The 13,526-nt window shown below is 38.1% G+C and overlaps 1 long non-coding RNA gene across 1 annotated transcript in view; it reads left to right on the forward strand.

The window, feature by feature from the left end:
* LOC131273669 (uncharacterized) overlaps window positions 1-6,778 on the forward strand; it is a 50,153-nt gene extending 43,375 nt beyond the window's left edge. Inside the window, exon 3 of the long non-coding RNA XR_009180946.2 lies at window positions 6,515-6,778. This is a non-coding gene — a long non-coding RNA (uncharacterized lncRNA). The remainder of the gene's footprint in view (window positions 1-6,514) is intronic.
* The last annotated feature ends 6,748 nt before the right edge of the window (window positions 6,779-13,526 follow it).

Genomic DNA, 13,526 nt, shown 5'->3' on the forward strand with positions numbered 1-13,526 from the left:
ATTTTAAAATAATAATAATACCATTAAAGACTATCACTCTGAGCCATAATGGAGTAATAGGAGCCAAATTTATTCTCTTACTTTAAACAAATAGAAAACTGGATGAAATATAAGAATAACAGCTTTAGATAACGAATAACAGATAGCAAGGGGAATGATTCCTGAGAAAGGGGAAACAAATGAGGTGAGCTCTACAACTGGTCAGCTCACCGCCTGAAGAGAATTTCAAGGACACAACCCAGGGAGGGGGATCCAAACAGTGCTGGGAGGTCTCCCTGAGTTGAGACAGAGTTCAGAGTTCAGAAGACTAGAATTTTCAGGGCAGTGCACCAAAGAGGGGGAGCTGCATGAAGAGAAAGAGGCTCAGAGAAAGGCTGAGGGTTTCCCTTGAGTGTTCCACTAAGTACTGATCTGTGCATTTATTTGTGTGAGGAAACTCCTGAGGTGGAGGAAAGAACCACTGGAAGGGAGCTGGTGGAAACACTGCCAGAGTTCATACAAGGCCTGGAATAGTTTTCCCACCAACACGAGAGGAAAGATGTCCTACACAGGGGTATAAATGGGGCCAAATGATTCCTAGAGTAAAAAGTTGTCCTGGAAATGTACTAGCAAATATAAAGAAGCCTTGAAAAGTTCAAACTGGTCTCAAATAAGTTAACTGATTTCCAGAACAAAGAGTAACAAATTTTAAAGGTCTATTAAAAAAATCTGGCAGCCGTCAATATGAAGTTCACAATATATGGCTTCTGACAAAAAATGTTCCTGCAAATAAGAATATTACCCATAACAGGAGGAAAAGCAATAGAAACAGACCCAGAAGTGACAAAGATAATAGAATTAATACACAAAGTTGTTAAAACTTTACTCCATAGGTTCAAAAATAAAAGGACTTTATGATGAGGAAAGAAATGAAATCTATGAGAAAGACCCAGATCAATCCTCTAGACATAAAAATTAAACTTGTATTATCAATAAGATTAAAAATGTACATTTTCTTGGGCTTAGGAGATGATTAGACACTACAGAAGGTATGATCAGTGAACTGTGAACAGCAATAGAATTTATATAAGATGAAAATCAGAGGAAAAAATGAAAAAAAAATACAGATGTTCTGTGAGCTATTGAATAGAACAAAGCAGCCTAAAATATATATAATTTAGAGTCACAGACAGTGAGGTAGGGCACTGAAAAACAATGCTACTAAAATTGGTCCCAAATTTCAACACCTCTTTGAGTCTTATGGAAAGCAGTATCAATGAAAACCCTTATAATGACACGTCTGGACTACAATTCAGACCAAAAGGCGTAAAGAAGGCTTCTTCTTGAGATTAATCCCACACACTCATACTTTTTATTTAAAAAAACATTTCAAGCCTATAAAAAATTGCAGGAATAATACAATTAGCACACATTCATCCTATATCCAGACTCACCAATTATTATAATTTTTCTATGGTTGATTCCTCTAGATAGAATAGATAGGATAGATGATAGATTAGATAGATAGATGGATATAGACAGATAGCTGGATATAGATAGATGCTGAGCTATTTAAGAATGAGTTACAGACATCAGGACAGTTTACTCCTGGATACATCAGCTTGTATCTCTTAAGAATAAAACCCTTCTTGCATATAACCATAATATAATTATCACAGTCAAGAAATTTAAAATTGGTACAATATTATTGTTTTATAGATGTTCCACATTCAAATTTCCAATCATCCCAATAATGTATTTCATAGCTTCCCAGGAACAAATATTATGCTTAGTTGTCCTGTTTTCTTTAGTTTCTTTTATGGAACAGTTCCTCAGCCCTTCTTTGTCTTTCTTGATTTGGGCATTTGTTTCTGTAGAATTTCCTTGTATTTGGATTTGTCTGTTTCTTCACTATGGATTCAAATTAAACATTTTTGGCAAGAGTACTGCATCCTACCATGAGGCATATTATGTAAATCAGTCCGATTGTTGGTGATTTAATTATTTGAATAAGATGCCAAATTTCTCACATGTTAAGATACCAATTTCTTTTGTAATTAGTAAATAAACTGTAGGATGATGCTCTGAGATTATGTAAATATCTTGTTCTCCAATGTGTTGGAGAACCCAAGCCCCCTCTCATTATTGATGATTTGCTAGGAAGACTCAGCAAAATAAGGCGTAGTCAACAAAAAGAAAAGGCATATGAGGGGAAGTCCAGGGGAAACCAGGCACAAGCTTCCAAGAGTCTTCTCCAATTGAATCATAGAGGACATGCTTAATTCCCCCAGCATAAGTTTTGGCAACACACGTGATTTGTTGTCTGCAAGGGAAGTTCATTGGAGAGAGTACCCAAGGTTTTTCCTGGGGGTTCATCATGTGGACACTCTCTGCCTAGCATGTGCCAAAATTCCAGGCTCCCAGAAGGAAAACAGGTGTTCGGCAAAAAAGAAAAAAATACTAGTTTTATAGTTTAGGTATAGTGAGTCACTCCCATCAGTTCTGGGAACCTTCCTGCAATGAAAGTTCTCAGACACCAGGCAAAGGCTAACATTGTAAACAGAACTTTCAAAGGATGGCAGTCTCAGGACTGCTATGCTAACTCTTTTCTGCACACCCAAAAGATTTTTAACTCAGTGGCTCTAGCATTTATTGATAATCCTTGACTAAATTAATTATTACAAAAATTGTGGTAACAAAATGGTGATTTCCTAATTGTCATTTCTTCTACATTTATTAACTAGTATTCTTATGTAAAGAAGAGCTTTCCCCTTCATGTCTTCACCAAATCATCCTTTTATTTTATTCTTTAAATTCTCTATATAAGAATCTATAACAGCCACCACTCTTTTTTAATGCTCAAATTGTCATTTGGCCAGTGGAAACCCTTTCAAGTTGGATCCTATACCCTTTTGACATACTTCAATGAGACTGTGATTTTTTCCCTTACTTTCTGGCACTGTAAGAGGCTACATGTGAGCCTGGAACCTTTCCTGCCCCAGATCTGGAAGCAGTGCTTTCCCTAAACATTTAAATTCACTAAAGTGATTTAAAGGGGAATGGCATTTAGAAACCGAAAGTTAAGTGTCCTCTTTGCTTCTAGAGTGCAATTGCATCTAGGTGCATCCAGTGGATAGAGTTAGCAAATATGATATAAAAATTATCAGGTTATACTGATACCTCCAGTTCCAATCCAACAACACAGGATTCTTTCTTTCCTTCCATTCATGTTATATTAGGTTGAAGCATTTTAAATATCCAATTGGGGGAGGGGTTGAAAACTATTGAATATCAGCAATTTTACAATTCAGCCTAATACAACCCTTTTCCCCCAGTGAGGATCCTGGTTCTCAAGGACATCAATTTCATGTAGTTCTTTTTGCTCTCTTCATTTTCAGAGTAGCATGTTCAAAAGTAATTTGAATTAATTCTTATTTTCTTCTGAATGTTTTTTTTTATCAAATTGATGCAGTTAGGTTCATTTATTAATTTTAATAAAATTTAAATTGTATTTAATTTTAAGATTTTTCCTACACTTGTTATTTAACTTTAATTTTGAATATACAAAACATTAGTATGATTCAATAGTCAAAGCATTATTTAAAAATTATACTCAGAGAAGAATCATTCTCTTTTCTGTATCTTTCATCTCATTCCTACTCATCTATGGTTTACAGTTTCATTAGTTTTGGTTTTCTCCTTTTGCATCTTTCTTTACAAAAGAAAAAAACATATTCATATTTTAATAACATATATATAACTATTGAGATATAATTAATATACCCTAAAATTCACCATTTAATATTATACAGTTCAGTTAGTTTTAGTGTATTCACAGAGTTGTGGGCTGCTATAACAAATGCCACAAACTGATAGGCTTAAACAACAGAAATTTATTGTCTCAAAGTTTGGGAGGCTGAAAGTCTAAAGCCAAGGGGTCAGCAGGATCATGCTTCTCTGAAGTCTGTAGCATTATGATAATGGCTTATCAGCAACCCATAACTCAGTCTTGCCCCTGTCACATGGCAATCTGTCTCCTTCTGTCTCTTACTCTTGACTGTCCAAATTTCCTCTTCTTATAAGAGCTCCAGTCATATCAGATTAGGGTCCACCCTCACTCAGTTTGACCTCACCTCTCCAAAGATCCTATTTACAAATGGGTTTATATCCACAGGACTTGAACTTGTCTTTGTGGGGGACATGCTTCAGTCCATAACCCTTACCACCAACTAATTTAAAACATTTCATTACTCCCAAAAGAAACCCATACTCATTTGCAGTCATTCCTCATTGCCCCTTAGGCCCTGCCCTTGGAAATCACTAATAAACCTGCCATGATGGCTTTACCTATTCTGGACATTTCACATAAATGGAATCATACAATATATGGTCTTCTCTGACATGCTTTCTTTTCCATCTGGGTAACTTATTATTTTGTTGTTGTTGTTGCCTAATTGACCTGACTAGAATCTCCAGGACCAGAGTGAATAGATGTGATGAGTGCAGTGTAGAAGGGAAGCTTTCAGTATTTCACCATTCAGTATGATATCAGTGTAGAGCTCAAGGTCATCCAGAGATGAGTACTTAGGGCCTTCTCAGGTCTTTCCTGGGCATGTGTACAACCTTGCACATGTGCTTGACTTTCTCCAGGAATATATTAGAACTTTTCAAAGCCTATGGACATTTCATTTCCCAGATCTTCCCTTTACATTTTTTTGCTAGCCTCCTTTTTTTTTTCTCTTTTTGCCTCAACTGGTATCACCTCCACAGGTAACTGCAATGTTAAACAATTGCCACAGATTATTGTCAATGTATGCTGTGGGGATAGAGCTCTTCAGATTGACCAGTCCCTGAGTCAGGTCAAACAATGCAAACCCTGTGATGTGAATGGGGCCTCTCCTGGGAGCTTCCATAAGGTCAAACTCTGAGAAGTCTCTGAGGGGAGTGGAAGTGGCTTGAGCAGTTGAGCACCTGCTTCCCATATGGGAGGTCCTGGGTTTGGTTGCCAGTGCCTCTTAACAGCAACAACAACAAAAAGCAAACACCAAGCAGACAAATGAAAAAGCCAACTCAGGGGAGCCGATGAGGTTCAGTTGTTAAGTGCCAGCTTTCCACATACGACGTCCTGAGTCCAAGCCCTAGCCCCTGTACCTCAAAAAAAAAAAAAAAAAAAAAAGTCTCTGAGAATGGGGTATTTTGAGGAGCTCCAAGCCCATTCTGTCCCCTCTAGTGGCTGTTTGTCTGCTGGTTTACATTATGAAGCTGCTGATTTTTATGGCTACTACAGAGCTGGGGAGAGGGAGATGGGAAGCAGGGCAGCTTAAAATGCCACAAATATTATTGTTCTTACCAAGATTTAGCCATTTTTCTTGAATAAACAGATTGTTGCAAACTTTGGCTAGTTTCCAGAGTTCTGAAAACATTGATTTTGACAGTTTTTTTCCAGTGTTCTTTTGCTTTTATAGAGGAATGAATTTTCAGATGTCCTTTCTCTGCCATTCCAGAAGCCCTGCCTTCTATATATTCTCATTTCCCCTTTTTTCTCACCCAAAATGGTAGCATAAAATACATGTTCTTTTAGTACCTTGATTTAAAAAAATTTACCAATATATTCAACATGTATCCAATTTACATGTATATCCAATACATATCCAATTTACAGGTATATACCATATTAATTCATAGAGAACTTCCTCAATTTTTTTAACAGCTTTGTAGTACTCTGCCTTGTGAATATATCATTATTTATTCAATCAGTATTATATCTATGGTCTTTTAGGTGGCTTTAATTCTTCGAGGTATTTACATAAACTTTGTACTAGATGTGATAATTTTTATACATTATGTGATTTAATCCTCAAATAATAATCCTTGAATAATTATTTGAAGTAGGTATAGGTGTTATTCTATTTAATAGACGAGCAACTGAAGCCTTTTGAAATGAAGAAAGTTGCTCAAGGTCACACATCCAGAAGGTGATGAAGTCAAGTCTAGAACTCTCAGGATTTTTTAGACCAAAGCTCTTGCTGAAACTGCTGTCATATATCGCAGTGAGTTCTTAAAATCCAAAGCAACCAGTGGCCAAAACCCCAGTATGGCACTGGCACCATGCAACTTGAACAGCTTCAGAAAAAATAATCCAGCCAGAGGGACAGGACAGAGGTATCTTCATGGTCTCCCAAGCATTAGAAAATTTGCCAGCAGACATAGCCTAAGAAGTAGAAGCCAAAAGAGAAGAGAGGAAATTTGAAGATACCACTTAGTAGCTAAGAGAGCTATGTTCGTGCATGCATGGGAGATATTTGGGGTCCTTCCATGGAAGATCTTAAAGACAGAGATTTTTTACAAAAACTAGTGAGAAGAGAACTAGAAAATAGTTATTTACTGCTACTGGGTTTGGCAGATTTAGCAAATAAAAAATATAGAATGCTTAGTTAAATTTGAATTTCAGGTAAATAACTCATTTTTTTTTAGCATAAGTATCCTGTGTTTCATCTGGCAATTCTAAGTAATGTATCTCCATTTTACCTCCCAGGCTGATGAGGCGTGAAGAAACCAGATATACATTGCACAGAGGCTGGAAATGTCACCATCATTGGAATGCCATCCTAGCATCTTGCATCATGCATTCAATATCACATGACCTTGAAGGTGTTTTTCTCTCAGTACTTGAGTTTCTCTTATTGCAAAATAGTATTCTCACTAGAGATAAGGAGAGCCAGTTAGTATATATAAGGCCCCTTTACACAAGTATCATGAACTCACTAATTTTCAAAAGAAATTACACTGTGTTTGGGGGGTTTCTTTATATTTCCTTGACTAATTTAGGGTAAACTCTCTCCATCCCATTTTGTCCCTTTTAAGGATAGGAAATTAAAAACTAACCAGCAGTCTTGAAATTTGGTCATGATATGCTCTATAATTGATAAATATGCTGTTCAGGAGAAAATTTGTTCTTTCATATATGGTATGAGATTTCTCGACAAGTTGACCAACATACCATTGGCCTCCAAGTAGACCCACCTCTATGCCCCTTAGCTCTCATATGGCTGCTTATCTAAACATAACGTGTGGACCGTGTAGCATACGCAGCCAGATAGACCAGGCAACCATATTGAAGCAAGCTGTGAAAATTGCTCTTGGTATATTAGGTTCCATGTCAAAATTGCAGTTCTTTGTCAAAACTCACCTCCCCAGGTTGAAACCAGAAAAGGTCCCATGCCTACTTTGTAAAATCCATTGATTTATTAGATAGCACCACTATACATCCGTTAATGCTCTACTCCCTTCTCCATTAAACACAGATGTTCACCAACTCATCAATAGCTGCATGATTCTCTGTAACAGATTTTGTTTGATCCTTTTGGAGAGCAAAACTTTAAGTGCTACAGAAATAGGGAATTTATGATTTTCTTATAGAACCCTTAAATAACACCGGGTCTGAATGTCCTCCTTTTTTAGTCAATCATTTCTTTCTAAATCTCAAACATTTCAGAACACACCCCTTTGTCCAGAAAAGGTCTGAATATGTATTTTCTCTTAGCACTTTCTAAAATTCTTTCTTCATAGCCATTCCAACTGAAAAAATTCCAAGAAAAAAAATGATTCCACTATAGATTTTTACCTGATCCACTCATATAGCATCTAAATATAATCATGAGATATTTTCAGGATCTTAGATCTCCTTGACAAAAATCCTAAAAATGATTATAAAATAAAATCTTAGTAAATTTTTAAAAAAGGAGTCAAAGTAAAAACTTATCCCAAGAACTTAGAATTCACAAAGTTGGGATATTTTGAAATTTTATACATGAACATGTAGTCACATAAAAAATAAGCAAGTTGTTTCATTTAATTATCTCAAAAGCTTTATTGGGCTGGTCATACTTTTAGTATTCCCTTTATGGGATCAGATTTTTCAAAAGAAAAATTTCTAAATTTCTTCTGATTATAAACTGTAGTTTAAAATGCAAGTGAAGTGAAACTTTCCCAAATAACTAATTCTAGCTTAAAATTAGAAATTATTTGTAAGTTTAATTGCCATAGCACCTATTGGAGATGCTTCAATTTCTTAAAGCATAATGTTCACTGTTCTACAAAAATTGTTTCCTAAAATAGACACCCAATTTGTAAAATCATTAGAAAACAAAGTTGTTGGTGAACAATCTGCAAGATAGCAGTAGAATGAGGAGTTCCTAGAGTCAGGTCGTGCTGTAGGACAGTTAGTAATCACCCAAAGCTATCTAGTACACCTGTATGGGGGCTCCAGGAGACCAGAAGACATCCTGTGACATCCTTGAAAGAATGGAGGGAGGAGACTGCCCCTCTGCAGGGAAGATTCCTGAGTAGAGCACACTATGCTACGGAGGTACCAATCATCCACTGGTGGCACAAGCTGTCTTGGGGTATTCTTTGGCTGGAATTGGAAGCTCCACTTCCCAAAATTGGGGAAGGAAAAGACAGTTGGGGAAGGAAGAGACAGTAGCTTCAGCTACTGGTTAAAGGTTAATCAGTAAAAGGTTAATCCTAAGAACAGCTAAAGTTTGAAACTGTCCAAGTCAGAAAGAGACCGGTAGGCACCATTTGACTCTGTCCCTGGCATGAGGGGAAGTGGGGTTGATTGAGAATCAAAATAATGGTAGGCGCCAGCTTCTTTCCACCCAGATCAAGCTGCAGCCCTAGCCTAGACTCCAGCCCCACCTCTGGCAAGGAGGAAGCTGGCAGAACCAGTACCACCTTCTCCAGGTACCTGCAGGTACATTTGATTGGCATAGACTGAAGAGTCAGAAGTCTATCTGGGTAACTGCAGTCATTTTGGACCAGCATGGCAAAGATTGCGGCCCATACCTGCAGCTCCATCCCCGCCCCTGGCATGGGAGGGAGGGGCATGAAGCTTCATCAGTCTCTCTGGGCAACTACAGTCTAGGCTGCAAAACTTGGATTATTACATATGGCTGAGATTCTGTCCCTATTCCTGGCAAAGGAGAAAGGTAAAAGAAGCTCCATCAGTCCATGGGGCAATGAGGGCAGCTTTAGCCTCCACAGCTTATAGGACCAACTACATACTCGGCTCCTACTACACAAACTGCAAGGGAGAAAAGACCAAAAAGCCCTAACCTAAAGAGATAAACTGCACCCAAAATAAATACTTCCAGTAAGACAGATGCCAAGACACCAACAAAAAATTACAGTCCCTACCAAGAAACAGGAAGACATGGACCAGTTAAAGGAACAAGACAAGTCTCCAGATGACATAAAGGGGTTGAGACAACTAATCATAGATGTTCAAACTAATCTCCTTAATACATTCAATGAGATAGCTAGAGAGAATAAGGATATTAAGAAACATTGGATGAGCACAAAGAAGAATTTGAAAGCATATATAGAAAAATAGCAGATCTTATGGGAATGAAAGTCACAATAAATGAAATTAAAAATACACTGGAATCATATAAGAATAGATCTGAGGAGGCAGAAGAAAGGATTGGTGAGCTTGAAGGCATGGTCTCCAAAAGTGAAAATACAAAAGAACAGATGAAGAATGGAAAAATATGAGCAAGTTCTCAGGGAATTAATTGACAGCAAGAGACATACAAACATATGTGTCATGGGTGTCACAGAAGGAGAAGAGAAGGGAAAAGGAGCAGAAGGAATATTTGAAGAAATAATGGTAGGAAATTTCCCAACCAATTGAAGGACATAGATATCCGTGTTCAAGAAGCACAACATACTCACATCCGAATAAATCTGAATAGACAACTCTGAGACACATACTAATCAGAATGTCAAATGCCAAAGCCAAAGAGAGAATTCTGAGAGCAGAAAGAGAAAAGCAATGCATAACATACAAGGGATGTAGCCAGCAAAAGGGATGCTGATGCAAAGTACCAGAAATCTGTTGTTTTTTATAAAGTGTATTTATTTGGGGTAAATGTTTACAGTCACAAGGCCATAAAGAGTATATTACTGGGGAGTGGGGGGGAGAAGGTAATGCATTTATATACTGAGTTTGGCTTAGAGAGGTCACTTGAGCAATAAGGAGGCTCTCAGGAGGCAACTCACAGGCACCCTACAACACTAGGCTAAGTTTTAATTTCAAGAGCAAAGGCTCACAAGCATAGTGGTCAATATTAAGGGCTCATCCCCCATCACTGACTCCCCACATCAACGATCCTCCCCTGCCCCATTTGTAACCATTCTGTGATCCAAAGCTTCTTCAAAAATGAAGCCAATAAAATAACCAAATACAATTAATAGGAAAATGAAATAATAAAGATAGTAGGTTTAAATACAAGAAATAAAATACATAAAAATTTAAAATAACTCAAAATAAAATTAAAAGATTGGGATATTAAAAATAATGAAAAATATTAAAAAATTTTTTTGACATTTTGCCTTTTCATCACATCTGTTGTCCTGTATGTAGAGTGAAACTTCCTTCCATTTATTCCCCAGGGTCTTACTTATTTTCATTTTGTTTTCTAAGAAGTTTTAGGTCACAGTAAAGTCACATACAGAATACAGGGAACTCCCATGTACCCAACATCCTCCCCCTTTTCTCCCTTCCTGTATCGATAACTTATTATATGTGGATGGTACCTCTGTTACAACTGACATACAAATAGTGAAATATAGCTACTAACTATGGTCAATGGTTTACATTATGGTTTACATTTTAAACCATACACTTTTATAAATTTGGATGATATTTAACATGGCCTGTGTCCATCATTGCAAGATCATGTGGAGCACTTCCGTTGCCCATTAAAGACCCCTTGTTCCATCTATGACTCCTGGGGATGAGCCTCCCTGGCACCGAGGGGTTACTACCAAGCACCAACTAGCAATGCAACTAGAAAAAAAACCTTAACTAAAAGGGGGACAAGGTAAAGCCAAATATGTTTATAGGGCTAAGAGACTTCAAAGTGAGTTGGGAGGTCATCCCAGAGATAATGTTTATTCACATCTCAGCAGGATCTCATAGACTGCCAAAGTAGATACTACCCCAAATAATGGGGCTCCTGAGCCCTCTGGAAACATGCAGATCCTATGGTCAGGGCAGATAGCTCTAGAATTTGGTACCTTGCCAGCAGGCCCTACTTTGGAGTTTGTGCTCCTGAGAGAGAGAAAGCTGAACTCAGTTATGGCTTCCCTAAACATGGCTCCTCTGTCCCCTCTATTTAAACCTATACTTGGTGCTGGAGTTTGTAGGTGTATGTCCAAGAGACTGGAATCTTTGAGCTGTCTATGTGCCAGCTGAGCCCAGAGCCTCAGCAGAGTTGTAACAACTACTCTCCCGTTCATTGTACTCACCCAGGACAACAAGGAGGTGAGGATTGACAACCACCATAACAAGGGAATGAGAGGCCCCAAAACTGTAAGCAAGAAATCCCTATTCATTGGCTATATAGGATCAAAGCTCCCTCTCAATTAGAGGTGGAGTGGACGTCACCATGCCAGAATCCTCAGGATTGGGGAATGGGCTATTGCCTAAAGTGGATTTACTGGTATTCTACTACAGACTTATTGTGATTCTAGCAATGAAAGAAATTACAACATTGATGTGGAGGCAGTGGCCGCTGCAGGTTCTGGGGGCAGGGAGAGGGAAAAACAGGTGTAATATTGAGGCCCTTTCAAGACTTGGGAATCATCCTTAATGACATTGCATCAACAGATATAGACCTTTTTATATTATTCCCATAACATGCAGAATTGTGTGGAAAAGAGTGTAAACTACAATGTGAACTATGGTCCATGCTCAGTGGCAATGCCCCAGGATGTGTTTATCAATTGCAATGAAGGATGTTGTTTATGTGGGAGAGGTGGGAGGTGTGGAAAGTGAGGCATATGGGAATCCCTATATTTTCTGTGTGACATTTGTGTCATCTAATTATCTTTAAAAAAATAAAACTATATATATTTTTTAAAAGAAAACACTATTACAACAACAACAACAGAAAAGAGTACATTACTTCCCTTACTAAAGTCTGTTGTCACCTTGTGGAGTAAGATGTTGCCGCATGTTGGAGAAAGAGGGCTGCTGGTATCTGCAAGGGTTCAGCCTTCCTCTTCCTCTTAAGGCTCCATGAGCTCATCTTCTTCTGATCAGTTATATGATGGCATAAGGCTCAGCTATCTTCAAGGGGCTCGTCTCTTTCCAGGATCAGCTGCTGTGCTCTCTCCACAAGGCTGGTGGTAAACTATCAGGTGAAAAGCTTGGCTCTTTCCCTGGAGCTCCAGTATCAAGACTCACCTCTCCTCTACTGTGTCATTTCCTGTGTGAGTGTACACCCATCAAGGAGATGGGGACTCAATGTCCTGCTGGTGTGGCTGAATCAAAGCCCTAATCTTACTTTAATCAAGTGAAAGCAAAACCTCTGGGTTTAATACAACCAAAGGGTATCATGCCCAGAGGAACAGACAAGTTTACAAACAATCAATATTTCTTTTTGGAATTCAATAATAATAATAATCAATAATATCAAACTGCCACAGATACCCAATAAAATTACTGATTTCTCCTCAGAAACCATGAAGGCAGGAAGACAGTGATATGATATATTTAAGATATCGCAAGAGAAAAACTTCCAGACAAGAATCTTACATCTGGCAAGTTTGTCTTTCAAAAATGAATATTCACAGATAAACAGAAACTGAGAGAATTTATAACAAAGAAATTGGCCTTGTAGGAAATTCTAAAGGCTGTGTTACAGTATGAAAAGAAAAGACAGAGGAGAGAGGCTTGGAAGAGAGTCTAGAAATGAAGATTATATCAGTAAAAGTAACTAAAAGTCTCAAAAGAGTAGTGAAAATTAAATATGACAGATAGGGAAGTGGACTTGGCCCAATGGATAGGGTGTCCACCTACCACATGGGAGGTCCTGGGTTCAAACCCCAGGCCTCCTTGACCCACGTGGAGCTGGCCCATGCACAGTGCTGATGTGCGTAAGGAGAGCCGTGCCACACAGGGGTGTCCCCCACGTAGGGGAGCCCCATGCACAAGCAGTGTGCCCCATAAAGAGAGCCGCCCAGCGTGAAAAAAAGTGCAGCCTGACCAAGAATGGCGCTGCACACACGGAGAGCTGACCACAGCAAGATGACGCAACAAAAAGAAACACAGATTCCTGGTGCCGCTGATAAGGATAGAAGTGGTCACAGAAGAACACACAGTGAATGAACACAAAGAGCAGACAACTGGGGGGGGGGGAAGGGGAGAGAAATAAAAAATAAATCTATAAATAAATAAATAAATAAATAAATATGACAGATAAAGCTCAAAGATCAAAATGGGTGAAAGAAGAACAGCCTTTACAGTAATAACATTGAATGTTAATGGATTAAACTCCCCAGTCAAAAGACACAGACTGGAAGAATGGATAAGAAAATATGAGCCATCTATATGCTGTCTGCAAGAGACTCACCTTAGATCCAAGGATATCAATAGATTGAAAGTGAAAGTCTGGAAAAAGATATTTCATGCATGCAGAAACCCCAAAAAAAAAAAAAAAAAAAAAAGCCAAAGTAGCTATACTTATATCACATGAAAT

Source organism: Dasypus novemcinctus, chromosome 16, assembly GCF_030445035.2.
Source record: "Dasypus novemcinctus isolate mDasNov1 chromosome 16, mDasNov1.1.hap2, whole genome shotgun sequence".
In the NCBI taxonomy this organism is placed as follows: Eukaryota; Metazoa; Chordata; class Mammalia; order Cingulata; family Dasypodidae; genus Dasypus; species Dasypus novemcinctus.